General features: G+C 46.4%; 1 long non-coding RNA gene across 1 annotated transcript in view; it reads left to right on the top strand.

Moving 5' to 3' along the window:
* The window catches only part of LOC125753933 (uncharacterized), a 42,658-nt gene that overhangs the window by 17,150 nt on the left and 5,998 nt on the right, over positions 1 to 19,510 (top strand). The window contains exon 2 of the long non-coding RNA XR_007406887.1: positions 18,907 to 19,080. This is a non-coding gene — a long non-coding RNA (uncharacterized LOC125753933). The remainder of the gene's footprint in view (positions 1 to 18,906; positions 19,081 to 19,510) is intronic.

Below are 19,510 nucleotides of genomic sequence, written 5' to 3'. Positions count from 1 at the left end.
CTCCATCCATCAGCATTCTGGAACTTTCCCTGCTGCCCAGGGCTCACATGCACCAGGGGTCTATGGGGCTGTTCATTTGTGGGTGTTGTGGCCTGACCGGGAGGCACCTTTCTCTGTGGGTATCTTGACTCCAGGTACCTGGAAGCTCAAGGAAAAGCAACAAGCATAGGCTGAGTTGGGTTTCCATGTAGGGAAGGAGACTAGGGACCCAGGGCTTTTGAGGCTTATATTTGGGGATCTCCCTCCTCAGATCAAACAGTCCAAGTGAATTATTAATAGTCGTCAAAAGAAAGACCACTTATTGAGCATGCACTGTTTCAGACACTGAGTTCGAGGTAACTGGGTTATCACTGGGTCCCCTGTGTCCTGGTCTCTGTGAGGAGCCACTTTCAAGGAATATAGAGTGGCACCTCCGAGGCAATTAAAGGTAGTTCACATGCTGACTCCATCTCTTGAGGAGGATCAAAGGCAGGAACCTATTCTCCGTGTGGTGTGTAACACGTTACACTTGTGCTTTCTGATGCTGTTCACATGGTTGCTCTCCCCAAACTTGCTTGTGTTGGGTGGGGGGTGGTCAGAGGCCAGAGTCGGGGGGTCGGGGCTCAGTCCTCATGGCCTTCTTGGGAACTTGCTCACCTTTACCCCAGCGGCCCTATCCTTCTCTTCTGACAGACAAGGCATCAGTCCAAAATGGCAAAATGTAGTTGGTGGCATCCATGAGTTGATGAGTCGTTTTAGTTTTTTTTTTTTTTTTTTTTTAAATAAATGAGATTAAAACTTTTTTTCCCCAAACAGGGCAAAGTTTCTTCTGTATGATTTATTATAACTGGAGTTATTTTTAAAGAATGGGTGTTCAGAGGTGCCTGGGAGGCTTAATCAGTTGAGCATCTGACTCTTGATTTTGGCTTAGGTCATGATCTCAGGGTCAAGAGATCAAGCCCCGCATCAGGCTCCAAGCTCAGTGGGGCATCTGCTTGGGATTCTCTCTCCTTCTCCCTCTGCCCATCACCACCCCCCCCCCCCCCACTCATCAGGTATGTGCTTTCTCTCTCTCTCTCTCTCAAAATAAATCTTAAAATGTAGAGAATGGTTGTTGGAAGCTGAAACACCGGAGTGTTGTATAAATCAGAATAAGATGTGCTTTCTCCCGTGGTGGCCCGTGCTCACCTGAAAGCCATGAAAGACAGTCTCAAGGCTGGGAGAACAGTGAGGTCAAAGGTCAAGAAGCCGTCTCTCCAGCATTAGACTCAGGTTGGCAGAAAATCAGCTTTGGGGTCCCGTTTCAGAGGATTCAGGCCTGGGAGAGCCAAATGAGCATTTGAAAAGTTTCCTAGGAAGACGCCCATGCCCCTTCGAGGGAAATGATCCAGGTACAGGTAGCCCTAGCTTGTGGATCTGTCTGGCTATTTTTAAATTTTAATTTTTTAAATTTTCTGTTAGATTTTATTTATTTAACAGCACACAAGCAGGGGGAGTGGCAGGCGGAGGGAGAGGGAGACGCAGGCTCACGGCTGAGCAAGGAGCCCGATGCTGTCTGCTTATCTTTAATAGGCTAAGTCAACTGCATCCCTTCAAATTCCCAAGCCGTGGGGAGAGGATGCCACTTGTCACAGCTCCTTCTGCCTCCTGCCAGTGCAACCTGCTGTCCCCATGGCTGGGAGCCCCCCGTGGGCACCTTCTGCCATCTTGCCCAGGGCCACACCTGACCTCCTGAGGAGACAGGTGTCACGGTGTTCCCCACGCGAGGCCGGCTTCGTCACGGGGTGAACAGAAACAAGCTCCAGGCTCTCCTCTGTGCTGTGAGTTTCTGTTCAGGACTGGGGGAGACTCCAAGTGAACTCGGGTGGAATTTCAGGGCAATCTCGGCAGAGCCTTATCTTGGGATGGAGGTGGCGACCTGAAGGCTTGGCTCAGTCGTGGGAGGGTGGGTTTCCTGGGGTCTCTGACTTAACGACTCCTTCCTCTCCTTCATGGAAGTCCCAGGCCACCTCTGTGCTTCGGTGGACCCTGTCCACAGGGCTGAATGTCACCTTGTGCTGGGCTGACATTGTACGATGACGGTGACGATACCTGGTGCCCGCGCCTCGGACAGGCCAAGGGCTCGGTGCGCAGTAGCTCCCCTACATGAGCCCCCTGGAAGCTGCTGTTCTAGACGTGGGACCTGTCTGTTCTAGATGTGGGACGTATCTGTTCTAGACGTGGGACGCTGAGGCCCGGAGGGGTGGTTTGCCCAGGGTCACCCAGCTAGAAACAGGTGGAGTCAGAATTCAAATCCGGATTTTCCAGCTTGGAGCGTGGCTGTGGGTCAGAGCTCTTCCTTGGTTGGAGCTGGCTTTAGTTTCTCGTTGCCCCACCTTTTCCTTCAAAGGCCCTCGCTGTCTTCTGGTTTCTCATCTGCCACCCGTTCGCCTCCTTGGCTGGATCGCCTTCCTACTTGGCCAACTCCCACTCATTTCCAGGACCTGGCTCAGTGACTGTGACCTCCCCGCTCCCCCGCCCCAGTCCTGCCTGGGTGCCTCTCCTGGTGCTCGCCTAGCATCCTGGGCTTCCTCCCAGCAGCCTGGGGACCACTCACTGTTATAACTGGGTGCTTCTTGTCCATCTCCCCCGTCCATGCAAGCATCTTGAGAGTAGGGCCTGCTCACTGAATGTTTGATGAATGAATGAGTGAGCGAAGGATTAACTCCTGTCTCTTGCTGCCATGTCTGGGATTATCAACTCCATGTTTCTGGTCAGTGGTGCAGCCTGGTTGCTGGGCTTCCATCCCGTCTCTGCACCCTTGGGTTTCCCATCTGGAAGATGGGGAGGTTCACTGATCATCCTTGTAGGGTTGTAGTGTAGCTGACATGAGTGTGAACTCACGCCCGGAGCACTCAGAACAGCCCTGGCTGCCTGTGAGCCATCCTTACTTTGCCAGGTGCTTGGCATCCTGGGGGTGAGAGAGGCTTTGCCCTGGGCTGACCTACTTCTCCCTCAGGCGCTGCTCCCTGGGGTGAATGACTCAGCATTTGCAAGTTGGGTTTTCTTTTTTAAGGAGCCAGGTCATTTCCCCCATCAGAGCAAAGCTAGTAGGTGGGGTTAAATGCCAACTGATGGGGTGGGAGGGGGTGTTTGGGGGTGGGCAGGCGTTATAGGGGTGTGGTTGGAGGTTGGGGGATGGAAAACAAAGGAAATCATCCAGATAAAAAAACCAAGAGACTATTTGCTGCAGGGGACAGCAAATACAGTGTGAGCGTGTGAGAGTGTGTGTGTGTGTGTGTGTGTGTGTGTGTGTGTGTGTGTAGGGCATGAGAGGAACGAGCCAGGAGATGTCTGGAACACGGCTGTACTGGAACACGGCTGTAAGATGAGATTCGAAGTAGTACTTAAATGTCCCCAGATCTGTAGCTGCAACAGCCTGCGGTCTACCTCCTAACTCGACCCTGAGGTGACGCCCCAGGGAGGCAAATGTGTGTGTGTGTGTGTGTGGGGGGCAGTATATTCCCTCCATTACCTCTGTATTCTCTCTTGCAGTTTTCTAAACTGTATTCTGTAGAAACAAGTCCTGCCAGAGGCTCTTGGAGGAGGGTTCTCCGGTCACACAAATGGAGGAGACCACTCCTGTGTCTCTTCTGGGCATTCACAAGGCATTTTGCACTGGAAAGGCTCTGAGAAGGCCTGCAGTAAAGAAGTCCTTGTAATTTTGTTCAGGCCAGTGTTTCCCTGATTCCTTGACCAGGGAACCCCTTTTCTCATGTTACACCCATCCACATCTTGTGGTTCCAGAAAACTATAAGGGGACTAAAACCAGGGAACCTGCCCCTCTACCAAAAAGACTGGCACACAGTTTGTAACAGTATGACATTTGGAAACTTAAACATGAAAAATGAGTTAAAATCATTAGTTTAAATCATTAGTATTATGATTATAATATAATAATACATATATTATGTATTATATATGTAATACATATATACATATAATATATTAATATATATTATATAATACAATACATAATATAATATATATTATAATATATATTACATAATATATTATAATATATAATATAATACATAATATATAATACATATAATATATACATATAATACATGATATATAATTTAATTATAAAAATTAGTTAAAATCATTAGTATTAGTTTCTTAGAGCTGCTGTAACAAAGTATAAACCGGGTGAGTCAAAACAATGGACATTTCTTGTCTCCTAGTCCCTGAGGCCAGAAGCCTGCCATCAGGGTGTTGGCAGGGTCATGCTCCCTCTGCTGCCTGGAGAAGGGGGTCCCTCCTCTCCTCTCAGAGCTTCTGGTGGGTGCAGGCCTGTGGCAGCCTCACTCCAGGCTCTGCCTCTGTTTTCACGTGACCATCTTCCATCTGTGTGGAAGATGTCCTACGTCTTCCTACGTCTCTCTCTCCTTGCTGTGTTGGTTTAGGGTCTCCACCCTACACCAGTATGACTCCTCTTAACTAATTATATCTGCAACAACCCAACGAATGCAAGATCACGTTTTGAGGTTGTGGGGTTTAAGAGTTCAACATGTCTCTGTGGGGGACACCATTCAACCCCTAACCGAGACCCTTCCATGCAGGTGGTTCTGGGTTGGGAGTGAACTGTAACCATCCAGAAAGGTACCTTCTCTACCTTCAGAGACCCGGCAATGACGTTTGCCATGCACAGTAGTTCGTATGTGCTGAGGGTTTGCTGTCTGAGGGTGTTAGGATAGCTTTCCTTGAAACCTCCCGCAGGCATGAATGCTGGGTTCCACTGTTACTATGGGCCTAGGGACAGGCAGGTTCACTGAGGGGACACAGCTCGTCAGAGAACTGGAGTTTGGAACTTGGGCTGTGTGTCTGCACGGCCCTGGCTTTTATGTTCTGTGCTGTGGGACTTCAGGTGGAGATGAGTAGCTGGCTTCAGATAAGTTCCCGTCCTCCTTGTCACATGCATTTTTCACTCCCTCACTTTTTTCTTTTTGGTCTTCATATATTTATTAGCCACTTAGATTGGATTTTCAGTGAATTTATGTCCATATCCTTTACCGACTTCTTGGTTGCTTTTCTTTTTTTTTTTTTTTTTTCTTGGTTGCTTTTCTATTATCAATTCATGAGAACTCTCTCTACAAAGCAGGTAGTAACTCTCTCAAATGTAAATATTTTTCCCACCCAGCAATTTTTCCATTGGAAAGTATATAAGTATATATATCCATTGGAAAATATATAAGATATACTTATATCTTTTGCTATTCAAGAATGTTTAATATTTTTGGTTAAAATATCTTTTCTTTTTTTTTTTTTAAAGATTTTATTTATTCATGAGAGACACAGGGAAAGAGAGGCAGAGACACAAGCAGAGAGAGAAGCAGGGTCCATGCAGTGAGCCCGACGTGGGACTCGATCCCAGGTCTCCAGGATCAGGCCCTGGGCTGAAGGCGGCACTAAACCACTGAGCCACCCGGGCTGCCCTAAAATATCTTTTCTTTCATAAACTTCAAATTTTCTCTCTCCATTAAAAATTCCCCCCGATGCCTAACTTATATTGTCTCCTACATTGTGTGATTTTTATTGTTTTACTTTTGGCATGTGAGCCTTCATTCCATCTAGAACTTATTTTTGCGAATACTTTCAGGAAGGCATCCCGTGGTACTTTCCTCCAGAAAGAGAACCCCTTGGGCTGGCACCGTTTATAAGTAAATTGTCCTTTCCAGTCGAATTGCCAATTATTTGCTTTTCTCCAGGGAGGAAAAAACTGGGCAAGTGTCATGGAGGAGATGGGATTTCAGGAACTGCAGGAATGTGGGGAGGAGGGATCTCGTGAAGGGGTAGGGGTCCTAGAAAGAAGAAAGGGGGGCTGGCTGGGGATTGAGGGGTCCGACTGAGGAGACAGGGCAGGTGCCATGGGGTCAGAGAGCTAGGCAACACCAGGTTAGCTCTTACAGGGCAGGGCACCCCTCCTCTTCCAGTGTGTGTGGGGCCGGGGGTGCTGGAACACGGAGTCCCTGGCCAGAGTGACAGTGTGCCCGTGTCCACGGGTGTGGTCCTAAGTGATTGTCACTGGAGATCTGAGGTGTTGACAGGAAGGCAGTGCCCAGGTCTGGGAAGTGGGGAGGGGGGTCAGGGGGTACCTCAGAGGCTGGAAAACTGAGCAGGAGCCCAGTCCCCCTGCTATGGCCGGCAGATGTAGCAGCTGCCGTGCCTCCCACCCCGTCTCCTGGGCACTCACATGTCCATGAGCGCTGATGAGCCTGCCCTGGAAGCACCTGCTGCTCTGCCTGAGCGTACTCGCCCTGCACGTGGGCAGGCCAGACATGCTAATTAGTTAGCCAACGTCTCCAGGAGCAGCCCTCAACCCAGGGAGGCTGGAATTTGGTGTGTAAACCCTTGGCTTCCTTGGCCCTCTCTCAGAAGTCCTCAGCTTACTGATGGCCCCAGTTACCAAAGGCCATAACCTTCCCTGTCCCATCTCACAGCACTCCCCTACCTGTGCTTCCTTGTCTCGGGATCTGCTTCTGGGGAAACCCAAACACAGATGTTAGGTCAGGCCCCAGAGGGCTGGCTGGGACCTATCCCATCTCTCCTGCACCACACACAGTTGGTGCTCCGGCTTGGTGGGGGGTGGGGTGGGGTGGGAGCCTATGGGGAAGGGAAGAGGGACTTGCTGAGTTCACCTCCAGAGAAGGTGCAGCTTTGGAGGTTGTGAGTCAGCGAAGCTCACTTTCACTAGTTCAAACAACGCGGAGGAAACGTTGGTCCATGGAGCTGAGAAGTTCTGGTGGTGACACTAATTGGAGGCACGGCTGGGTCCATCTCATCTGCTTTCCTTGAGCATCTGCCTTTGGTTCAGGTTGTGATCCTAGGGTCCTGGGATCGAGTCCTGCATCAGGCTCCTCATAGGGAGCCTGCTTCTCCTTCTCTGTGTCTCTTATGAAACAGGAAACACCTGGCGCTCTCCATGTGGTTTCCCCTACCCTGGCCCCAGGTTTATATTCTTCCAGCTGAGCAATCCCAATAGAAAGACTGCCTCTTTTCAGATAATTTTGGGAAAAGTCTCAGCCTTGACCCTACTGAGTAAAGGACCTGATGTCTGACCCAGTCCCTGTGGCCAGGGGAGGGAGACAGGAGGAGGAGCTGGGAGCTGACTGGCCAGGCCTGGTCCTGGGCTGCCCACCCCGCGAATGGGCTCAGCCTCCCAAGAACTAAATGGTCTGATGCTGGGTCTGACATCCTCTCTTCTCCCAAAGATGGGCTCTGTTCCCTGTGGAAGAGGGACAGGGAAGTGAGAGCGACAGATGAGGGTGGGTGGGTGGGGCTGACGGAACAGTGGATAACAGAGAGACAAAGGCAAGAGGCCAGGGGCACGGGGAGAGGAAGGACCATTTTGATGAGTCTCTTGGGGAGCCCAGGCTGACAGATGTCTGCCCAGAAGCACTGTGAAGAGAAGGCAAGGCTTTAAATATATATATATATACACACACACCCACATTTTTTTGGGGGGGAGGGTTTGTTTTCAAACTTCTTGTTTTGAAATAATTTTAGGTTTAGCTGAGCGTTGCAGAGATAATGCAACTCTCCTGGAGGCCCTGATCTGGTTTCATGATAACAGCTTACATGCTCATCACACATTTATCAAAATTAATAAGTTGGGACACCTGGGTGGCTCAGTGGTTGAGCGTCTGCCTTTGGTTCAGGTCGTGATCCTGGGGTCCTGGGATCGAGTCCCGCATCAGGTTCCCCCTAGGGAGCCTGCTTCTTCCTCCATGTCTCTACCTCTCTCTGTGTCTTTCATGAATAAATAAATAAAATCTTTAAAAAAAAACCTAACAAGTTAACATTGCCGTTTCTATTAACTGCAGACTGTATCCAGATCTCCCTGTTTTCCCCCACTGATGCCCATTTTCTCTTCCAGGATTGATTTCAAGATCCTCCTTTGCTTTTAGTTGTCATGTGTCCTTATCTTATTTTTGTAAAAATATTTTATTTATTAGAGTGAGCATGAGCAGGGAGGGGCAGAGGGAAAGGGCGAGAGACTCTCAAACAGATGCTCCATGGAGCGTGGAGCCTGTCTTGGGGCTCGATCCTGTGTTTGCAAATCAAAACCTGAGCTAAAACCAGGAGTTGGATGCTTAACTGACTGAGCCACCCAGGTGCCTCATCCTTGTCTTATTTTTTAATCATCACATGGCTCTGATTGGTGACCACTTTCCTCATCTTTCCCTGCCTTTCCTTACCTGGACACTTTGGAAGAGAAGTGGTCAGATATTTCATCGACTGTCCCTCGATTTGGGTTTACCTGATATTTTCTTAGGCGCAGACTGAGGTGATGGGTTTGGGGAAGAAAAGCACAGGGGGAAGCCTTCTCAGTGCCTGTCTTCAGAGGGCACAGGTCACCAGCATGACTTATTGCTGCTGCTGTTGCCCAGGCAGTCACAAGAGCTCCTCTGCTGTCAAGTTCATGGTTTTCCTTTCCACGCTCCATTGGGATACAGGGGGCTTGGGACCAGATTGGCCCCAGGAAGGGAGAACTGGCACCGCTTCTGCCCTCCCAGGTCCCCGCTCTCTCTGGCCAGGCCTCCTCTTACATCTGCTGCCAAGTGCTGGAGCAGACACCAGGCCTCCTTTTGCTGTCACCCGGGGAAGGATGGCTGTGGCTTCTCCCCCAGGGCCTGAATTTTAGGGTCATCCCATCTGCTAGTTCACAGAACCATTGTGTTTCAGGTACGTCTGGTGGGGGGCTATGGTTGCCCACCTCTGGATTCTAACCGGGAAGCCTGCGCCAAAGGCAGGATGCAGTTTGTCCCGGTTCCCAGAGAAAGCTGGAATTTCCTCAGGGGTGAAGAGGATTTATTGAGGGCAAGGAGGGGCAGTTTCTCCCAGGAACTGGGGGGACCGACTTTCCGAGGAGGACACTTGCTGGGCAGAGGTAGGGAGCTCACACTGCGGGAAGGGGCTCAGGGACAGGGCTCATGTTGGTGTTGGTGACAGCCTGTTTGGCGGTGTACCCGTTGACCTGTGGCTGCTCTCTGAACATGCAACAGTTTGCAGATCCATTCGTTAGACTCCTGTTTGCAGTTACGTTCTGAAGGCTAATCAATTGTCAGAGTGAGTAAGACCTTGTGCTTTATTATTTATTTATTTTTTTAAAGTGTATTTTTAAGAAAGATTTTACTTATTTATGTGACAAGGAGTGTGAGCACAAGTAGGCAGAGAAGCAGGCTCCTTGCCAAGCAGAGAACCCAATGTGGGGCTCCATTCCAGGACCCCGGGATCGTGACCTGAGTCCCAAGCAGATGCCCAACCACCGAGCCATCCAGACACTCCAGACCTTGTGCTTTAAAAGGAAACCAAGAGGGGATCCCTGGGTGGCTCAGCGGTTTAGCGCCTGCCTTTGGCCCAGAGCACGATCCTGGAGTCCCGGGATCGAGTCCCACGTCGGGCTCCTGGCATGGAGCCTGCTTCTCCCTCCTCCTGTGTCTCTGCCTCTCTCTCTCTCTCTTTCTCTCTCTCTCTCTCTCTCTATGTCTATCGTAAATAAGTAAATAAATAAATCTTTAAAAAAAAATAAAAGGAAACCAAGGGGTGCCTGGTTGGCTCGGTCAGTAGAGCTTGCGACTCTTGATCTTGAGGTCGTGAGTTCGAGCCTGACATTGGATGGAAAGTTTACTTAAAAAAATAAATAAAAGGAAACCAAGACTAAAAGTAACTGTGGTTGGTAACTGAAAAACTTGGAGGTTTGTAGCATTCCTGTGCTCCTGTGGAATTCACATACTTTAGCTCTTACTGGAACTGAGGGACAGGCCGGGAAGACCTTGGATTTGAGTTTGGTGTCAGCCCTGTGAGGCTCAGGCTGTGGCCTTACACTTTATTGGTTTGGTGTGACCTCTGGCAAGCCTGAGGCCAGTGTCTCCTTTGAGAAATGGGGATAGTAATAGTCCAGCCATCTAGTCTTGCAGTGCAAGGGACTGTTTGCATTTGAGGTCATTAGGCAGGCCAGAAATTAAACCATAGGTGTGAAGGAGATTTTCTATTTGGCTCAAGAAGGAGGAGCAAGATTTGGGCGCAGTGTGCCTGGGGCTGAGAGGGCCTGTAGGGAGGGAGTACAGGGTCTGTTTGTCTTCATCCTTGGCTCCAAGGATTGGCTTTGGGCCTCTCGAGCAGCAGGAAAAGGAGTAATTGCTTTTGCAAGACGCTGGGCTCAGACAATGCTGCTTCGGGTCCTGGGGACACCGTGGGACCCTCACAGGGAGGCCCCTCTACCATTTGAGCCTGGAATGCCGAGAGGGAAGGGAACACAGCTGGCTGGCACCTTGTGGGCTTTGTGCTCTGGGAGACGGTGTCTGAACCCCAGCACAGGGGGCTGCATAAGACACGGTCCCTGAATGGTGTGTGCGCAGCCCAGAGGAGGCCGGAGTGGAGGAAGGTGACAGATTGTGGCTGAGCCCATGGTAGCCCAGGGGGTCCCAGAGAGGCCCCTGTGGGCAGAGGTTCGAGGTGGAGCCAAGACTCTGAGGTTGGTGTCTGTGACCTGGCACGATGCCCATGGGCCCACAGATGGTCCCCACCTGCAGGGGTGGCTGAAGACACCCGGGTCACTGTGATACCTGGCTCGAAGTCAGGGAGCCGAGTGCAAGCACGTAGGGGACGCACCGGCAGCTCATGGTGCTGTGACCGACTCTGGGCGCCCCACTCAGCCACCTGTTCACTGCTGGGAGCCTCAGCTCAACATTTGTGAGATGAGGATCATGAGAAGGACCTCCTTTGTCAGGGGGTGTTACAAGGATCCGATAAAGATGACTTCTGGGCAGCCCCGGTGGCGTAGTGGTTTAGCACCGCCTGCAGCCCAGGGTGTGATCCTGGAGACCCAGGATCGAGTCCCACGTCGGGCTCCCTGCATGGGGCCTGCTTCCCCCTCTGCCTGTGTCTCTGTCCCTCTCTCTCTGTGTATCTCTCATGAATAAATAAAATCTTAAAAAAAAAAAAAAAAAGATGACCTCTTCTCAGAGATGGAGAGACACGTACGAAGTCCTCGCAGCTGAGGGCGTCGGTGCCAGCTTCAGTTTGACCTTGAGGTCAGCATCGTGTCCCTGCTCAGTGGATGTGCCCAAAGGAACAGGTGAACACTGTTTCTCTACTCCGTAGCATCCCGTTAGAGCTCAGACGCACTACCTGGGGAAGTCCTGTTGTGAACACGCTGCTATGGAAATAGAACACAGAGCCTGAACCCTCGCCAGTGAAGGCAGCTAGTGGTCACGGGGGGACTGGGTCCCCCCAGCTACTGCACGTCGCTGTCTGATCTCACAGTGATCCTATGCAATGGGTCCTATCCTGGGACCCAGTTCCCATTGGGTAGAACTGCCATTGTGCAGAAAAGAAAACCAAGTCTTGGAGGTAGCCTGCCCCAGGAGGTAGAAGGCAAGCCCAGGATTTGAACCAGGTGGTTTTCTCCAGAGCCCCAAGTCTCCAGTCCTTGGCCATTTTGCAGTGGATGAAGCATAGAACTTGGTCTCCATTACTGGGGGGCCGTGCCTACAGCCCATTTCTGGTTCACTAACCCTGACCCCCCTGTACCACACCACAAATGAGCGGCTTGCGGGGGCTTGCTGCCAGGGTATGAAAGACCCCAGGCTTCCTCCAGGAATGACGTTAGGGGATTCAGAGGCAGAGATGGTTTCCGAAGAGCTATTGGAGCCAACGGTTATTATTTTTTTGGTACAATGGGTAAAATTTTCCTCTCCGTTCCTACTCCCCTGCTAAAAGACTCAATTGAATAAGTAAGAGAAACAGCAGCATGTGTTATTTGAAAACTGTTTAGTGCAATTACTGCTGCAGACTTTACTGAATTTGAGAATGATAGACGGCAGATCTTAATTTTCCAAGCTCTCCATTCCGGCGAGCAGTTTGTTAAAGACTAGCGGTGCGGCTAATCGCCGGTGCATAATGCCCACAAATACACGTTTTTCCTTTTTATATAACACATTATGCTAATCACCCTGTATTCCATTTTTCAATAAAAGGTCAGCAGAGCACTGTTTGTTCAGAATGTGCAATTTAAACTTCATGTCTGTCATTAGAGATAATCTAGGTTTGCTGTATCAAGTGGGGTTGTCATAGAAACCAGACCCGCAAGCTCTGTTTACGGCCTTTGGAGAATAAACACTTTGCATTTATTTCTCTGGAAAGGGGGAAAAAAAAAAAAAAACATCAGAAATCATCGAACAATTAAGTAAGGTTTGAAAACAAAGCAGTAATAGCCCAGAAGAGAGAGCTATGTCATTCATCAAAAATCAATAACTGTCACACAGTTGGTATGCCCGGGCATTCAAGCAGGTGACTGACGGAAGTGGTCAAGTATTTCCCCTGGGAAGAACAAGTGAGGGAGAGTGGATGTGTTATTATGCCGAGTACAGAATTAATTTAAGTGTGCTAATGGGTTTTATCCAAGCTATTATACCCTTGAAAAGCATTTTGTGTAAGTTGCATTGAGTGTCTGATCAGGCTTTTTATGCCACGTATTTGGTTATTTGTGAACCCCAAATAACTGAGATAATTCTATATTACGGTTTCTCTGGTCTCCCTATCATTTAGAAGGACCCTCTCTTGGGGCGCCTGGATGGCTCAGTCGGTTAAGCATCAGCCTTTGGCTCAGGTCATGATCCCTGGGGGAGGAGGGTGGTGCTTGCTTGGTGGGGAGTCTGCTTCTCCCTCTGCCTCTCCTCCTGGCTTGTGCTCGCTCTCTCAAATAAATAAAACCTTAAAAAAAAAAAAAAATAGAAGGACTCTCTCTGGAAGCAGTTCAGGAGTCCTGGGCCTTGGATTTTTTTTCCTTTAAGATCCTGCCTGAGAAGTATGATATTGACAGCTAGTTCAATTTGAAACCTCAGAAATCACCAAATATTTTGGAGCATAAGGATATCTCAAGTAGTGCATGGGACATACTTATTTGAAAATGATTTATTGCTTATCTGAAATTCAAATTTAACTGGATGTCCTGTATTATATCTGTCACTTTGTGTTTCAGGGGTTCAAGAAGATGAGGAGGTAATTCTCTGATCTCTCCTACCAGCCTCAGGCCTGTGCTTTCTTTAAGAGGGGAATGAGAAGTGTGTGCACAGGATGTGTGCATGATTCATCCTGTTAAATTACAGTGTAATTGTGGCTCTTATTTGCTGGAGACACCAGCAAAGTCAAGTTAAAAAAAATGTCACCTGTTTGCCAATGACCAAACAACCCTTTGGCATTGCCACTCGGTAAGGGGAAAGCTCCTGTTTTTTGTTTTGTTTTGTTTCCCCATTTGAAAGAGAGTTGTTGGGCCTTCTTTCCTGGGGGAGGAGCTAACCAGTCTTGATTGTTTTTAGATCTGGTCCCTAGTTATTTTTTGGAGCTGGGCCAGGGGAAGGACCCAAGTTTATCTGTTGCATATAATGTTCAACCTGGGGATGAAAGTGTGGGCTTCTATGGACTGTGGCCCTGTCCAAGGACCACCTCATTGTTGTAATCTCTACCCGTGCAACACAATTCACAGAAATCTGGTAATTGGGTAATATGGGAGGAGAAGAAATGAATTTCATCTGGGGAATCCAGGGATCCTTCTTAGAGGAGGGGGATTCTCAGCTGATCTTTGAAGTGGCCATTTATTAAATCAGGCTAGTTAACACTAGGCAAGTATATCTCTTACAAGGACACTCTCACTGGATTTGGGGGCCACTTCAATTGAGTATGATCTTATCTCGATCCTTATATACATCTGCAAAGACCCTCTTTCCAGAGATGGTCACATTCTGAGTTTCCAGGTGGACATGAATTTTTGGAGGATACTATTCAACCCATTCCAGTTGCCAATGATCAAAACTTGGTAAATGTCACAAAATTTAGGGATTTCTCTTGAACAGTCTAGCTTGCCCCAAAAGGCCTGCAATAGACTAGGGCAGAGGGGCAGCTGGCCCTTTCCCCAAGCATGCCTTCTCCAGGCACCTGGGTACTCTGCCCAGGCCCTGATTTAGTTTAGGTGGAGCAATTATGGTTCATTAATTTGGAAAGATACTCGAATATAAAAGTTTCTTTTTACTGCAGGATGCTATGCGGTGTGACTTTCCTAAATTAGAAGAGAGCACAGAGTATTTCCCAAATATATATAGCCATAGGAAATGCCCCCTTACCATCCCAGTTGTTGGAACTTGCATGGCATGGAACACAACACTGGGAAAAGACGTCATGATTTTTGATGAATGGCTGTCCCCCACCAAATGCTAGGCATTCTTAGAGCTTTTAGGAGGCCTCTAATTCTGGATAAAACTGCCTGGCTGCACAGTCCTGTGATTTTGGTTATTTAAAGGACAGGCTGGTCAAGGAGCTTTGGGCGATAAGGAAAGCCACCAGACACTGAGATCGTTGACAGAGGTCACCTCAAGGGAACCAGGGAGAGACTCCTGCAGGCTACCTGCACACTACCCAAAGAGGAAGAGCTGGGGAGAACCAGGACTGGGTCCTGCTGCCCCAAACAGGCTCTCCTCTCCTTGTCCGCTTTCAGGTTCTTTGGCACCAAGTCTAATCTTTGGAGGAGCTTCTGGCAGCACTTCCTATAGTGTCTGAGCCCAGATGAGTCTCCTGGAGGCCAGGGATGGTCTGTTCCCTGAGCTGTCACCTTTAGTCTCCTCTCTCTGCCACCAAATCCTACCACCAGCTCTACCCAGCAACCCCTTTTCCATGTGGGCCTGAAGAGCCAGGCAAAACCATTAACCTTAAATACTTTTACTTGGAAGTCACCTAGTATAATTTCTTCACTCATGTTTCTTGGTAATTCCATCCGGTGACTCCTAGCTGCAAGGGAGGCTGGGAACTAGGTGTTCTTATGCCCATCTCAAAATCAAGCCGCTCTTAAGGAAGACAGGGACACTGGGGTGTAACTAGCAGTCTGCTATAATATCCCTTACTTTGGACGAGACACTATTGATTTATTCTTTTTTATTTTTTTATTTTTTTTGACTTATTTTTTAAATGAAAAATTCCATACATGTTCATTGATGAAAATCTGCAAAATATTGACAATTGTCAAGAAGAGAAGAGCAATCAGTGGCCACTAATACTGCTTCCTTGAGATAACCATTGTTAGTACTGTATATAGACATTCCCTTGCCTCTCAACTTATTAAGATTTATTTACTTTTTAGAGAGAACAAGGCAGAGTGGGAGGGACAGAGGGGGAGGGAGAGAGAATCTCAAACAGACTCCTCACTAAGCTCAGAACCCAATGTGGAGCTCGATCCCATGACCTTGAGATCATGACCTGAGCTGAAACCAAAAGTTGGACACATAACTGACTGTGCCACTCAGGTGCCCCCTCTGTCCCCCAATTTTGAGGTCATCTCTTACATTTGATTTTATATCCTGTGTTTTCACATTTTCGCATGTCATTGAACTCTTCACAAATATTTTTACTGATGAAATGAGATTCGATCATAGGACTGTAATTATATGTACCATAATTTACTTAGTCGTTCCTCTAATGGATACCGAAATTGCTAGCAATTTTTTATTATTAACAATCAAGAACATTTCCTGGGCTTTGACCTCATTTTGGATTATTTCCTCAGGCTTGATTCTTGGAAGTGGAGTTACTGGTTCACGTGGGCTGATATTTCAGAGTTTCTTGATATGCAATGCCAAATAGCTTTCGTGAAAGCTGATTCACATCACTCTCTCCAGGACTAAGAAGAAATATAAATTTAAAGTCATCTGGGCCTTTACCTTTATGATATTAGTGGTCAATTGATTGTTGAAACTTTCTCTTCTGTGCCCCTTTAGCTAACTGGTGTCCTACCACACAGCTAATGTCATCATGTTTTTGGGAGGCTGGAAGCCAGGAGCATGGTAGCCCCCAGACTGGGCAGTCATTAGGTTTCACTGATGTTCCAGAGACATCTTCAGCTGCAGTTCTGTGCCTCTTGTGTTGGGCATTGCTGACCATCTCATCAGTAATGATGTTTCCAGGCTTCTTTATGTTTTCCTGCTTCTCTCTGTCCATGGCTGGTTCTTTGAGGGCTCTGATGATCAGAGAAGGGGTAAAAAGTACCATTATAGTCCAGTCTGACCATTATGGAGGGTCAGTTTCATTGTTGTCCTTAGCTCCTTCCATCACCAGAGCTCTTAGCCTTACCTTAAAAACAAACAAACAAACAAAAAACAAAAAAAACCCCCACCTTTTTAAGGGGCATCTGGGTGGCTCAGTCAGTTAAGCATCTGCCTTCAGCTCAGGGCATGATCTCAGGGTCCTGGGATTGAGCCCCACACCAGGCTCCCTACTTAGTGGGGAGCTTGCTTCTCCCTCTCCCTCTGCTGTTCCCCCTGCTTGTTCTCTCTGCCCCCCACCCCTCTCTGTTAAATAAAATCTTACAAATTTAAACCTCCTTTTATTTTAGAACAGTTTAGAATTTATAGTAAAATTGCAAAGATAGTACAGACAGTTCCCACATACACCTCACCCAGTTTCCCCTATTATTGTTTTACATTAGTGTACCACACTCTTATCATGGATGAACAAATAGCATTATTATTAATTCCATACCTTATTCATATTTCCTTAGTTGTTTTTTTTTGAAGATTTTATTTTTAAAAAGATTTTATTTATTTATTTATTCATGAGAGACAGAGAGAGGCAGAGACATAGGCAGAAGGAGAAGCAGGCTCCATGCAGGGAGTCCAATGTGGGACTCGATCCCAGGACTCCAGGATCACACCCTGAGCTGAAGGCAGATGCTCAACGGCTAAGCCACCCAGGTGTCTCTAAAGATTGTATTTATTCATGAGAGACAGAGGGAGAAGCAGGCTCTCTCTGGGGAGCCTGTTGTAGAACTCTATCCCAGGACCCCGGGATCACAACCTAAGTGGAAGGCAAATGTTCAACCACTGAGCCACCCAGGTGTCCCTGGATTTCCTTAGTTTTTAACCAAATGTCCTTTTTCTGTTCCAGAATCCCACACAGGATATCACATTATGTTAGTTGTCATATCTCCTTAGGCTCCTCTTGGCTGTGACAGTTTCTCAGACTTCCCTTGTTTTTTATGAATTTGTCGGTTTCTGAGGTATTCTGATTGGATATTTTATACTGTCGCTCAATTGGAATTTGTCTGCTCATCCCACCCCTCCTTGGTTTTTGGGAGGAAGACCTCAGAGCATTTAGCCATTCTAGATGCCCTATGTAGCAAATAGCCATTTGTAGATACCCTATATCCTATCAAGGGTCTATACTATCAACACGATTCATCACTATTGGTGTTGATCGTTTGGTCTAGGTGGTGGTTGTCAGTTTTCTTCCCTGTAAAGTGATTTTTTTTTCCTCCCTCCTTTCTATGCTGTGCTCTTTGGATGGAAGTCACTCTGTGTAGCCCATAGTTAAGGACTGGAGGGTTATATTTCACTTTCCTGAGGGCAAAGTGTTTACATAAATTATTTGGGATTCTTTTTGTATATTTTTTTTAATTTTTATTTATTTATGATAGTCACAGGAGAGAAAGAGAGGCAGAGACACAGGCAGAGAGAAGCAGGCTCCATGCACCGGGAGCCCGACGTGGGAATCGATCCTGGGTCTCCAGGATCACGCCCTAGGCCAAAGGCAGGCGCTAAACCACTGCGCCACCCAGGGATCCCAGAAATACAATTGATTTTTATATGTTTATCTCATATCCTACATCCTAGCTGAGATCATTTTTTAGTTTTAAGTTTTTATAGATTCTTTTAGATTTGCTATGTAAATATGTCATCTGTAAATAGGAATTTATTTCTCTCTTTCCTGTCTGTCGTTTCCTCTTCTTGCTTTATTGCTCTGGCTAAAACATCTAGCAGTATGTTGAATGAAAGTGGTAAGAGTGAATATTTTTTCCTCATTCCTAGTTTAGAAAGAAAACATTTGTCTTTCACTGTTAAGCATGATATTAGCTGTACGTGTTTATAGATGCTCTTTATCAAATTAAGGAAGTTCTTCCGTTCCTATTTCACTGAGAGTTTTTAACATCAAAGTGCTTTGAATTTTGTAAAATTATTTTTGTTTTTGCATCAGTTGAGATGATTATGTGCTTGTTCTTTTTAGCTTGTTAATATGGTAGATTACATTGATTGATTTTTCAATATTGAGCCAGTATTGCATCCAAGGAGTAAACTTGGTCTTAGAGTGTAATTCTTATTATTAATTGCTGAATTCTATTTGTTAGCATATTGCTAAGGACTGTTATGTTTATATTCATGAGGGATGTTGGTCTGTAGTTTTCTCTTTTTGTATTGTTTTTATCTGGCTTTGGTATCAAGGTAATAATACCTTCATAAAATGGATGAGGAAGCTGTTACCTCCTCTTCTATAGTCTTGCAGGGATTGTGCAGAATCAGTGTTAATTCCTCTTTAAACAATTTATAGAATCCTGCAGTGAAACTATCAGAATGTAGAAATCTCTGCTTTTGTTTTGTTTTGTTTTTTGAAGATGGCTTAAATCGTAAATTAAGTTTCCTTAATAGTTCTAGATCTACCTGAAAGATCTCTTCCACATTGGATGAGTCGTTTTTTGACTACTTCATCTAAGTGGTCAAATTTTTGTGTGTAGAGTTGTTCATAGTATTCCCTTTTTATCCTCTTGATGTTTGCAGGGTCTATGGTAATATCCTCTCTTTCATTCCTGATATTGATAATTTCTGTCTTTTTTTTGGTCAGTCTTGCCAGTGGTTTGTCAGATTTAATGTTTTTTTCAAAGCAGCAGCTTTTTGTTTTTTTTTTTTCCCTATTGAAAATCTATTTTTTTTTCAATTTCACTTATTTCTACTCACAGCTTATTATTCTCTTTGTTTTGCTTGTTTTGGGTTTGTTTTGCTCTTTTTGTCTAGGTTCTTGAAGTAGGAGTTTAGATGATTCACACTTTACTTTTTTTTTTTTTTTTAGATTTTATTTATTTGAGAGAGAAAGAGTGAGACAGAGCATGAGCAGTGGGGAAGGGCAGAAGGAGAGAGACAAGCCGTCCTCGCTGAGCAGAAGGCCTGATGCGGGACTCAATCCCAGGACTCTAAGATCATGACTCGAGCCAAAGGCAAACACTTAACTGAATGAGCCAAGCAGGTACCCTGATGCTTTACCTTTTTTCTAATATATATATATATATATATATATATAGTACTAATTTTCTAATGTATATGTATATAAATTATATATATATATATATATTTAGTACTATAAATTTCCCTTTCAATACTGCTTTTGCTGTGTGTCCAAATTTTTATACATTGTATTTTCATTTTCATTCAGTTCAGTCTATATTTTTTATTTCTCTTGAGATTTCCTCTTTTGCCTATGAGTGAGTGAGTTATTTATTTATTGCCTATGAGTTATTTAGAAGTGTGCTGTTTAGTTTTCAAGCATTTGGAATCTTTCCTGTTATCTTTTTTGTTATTGATTTCTTGTTTGATTCCATTGTGATTGGAAAGTACATCCTATATGATTTCAATTCTTTCAAATTTGTTGAGGTTTGTTTTATGGCTCAAAGTATGGT

The sequence above is a fragment of the Canis lupus genome, chromosome 28 (assembly GCF_003254725.2).
Source record: "Canis lupus dingo isolate Sandy chromosome 28, ASM325472v2, whole genome shotgun sequence".
Classification (NCBI taxonomy): Eukaryota; Metazoa; Chordata; class Mammalia; order Carnivora; family Canidae; genus Canis; species Canis lupus.
The sequence above is the reverse complement of the archived record's forward strand: the minus strand, read 5'-3'. Positions and strand labels throughout refer to the sequence as shown.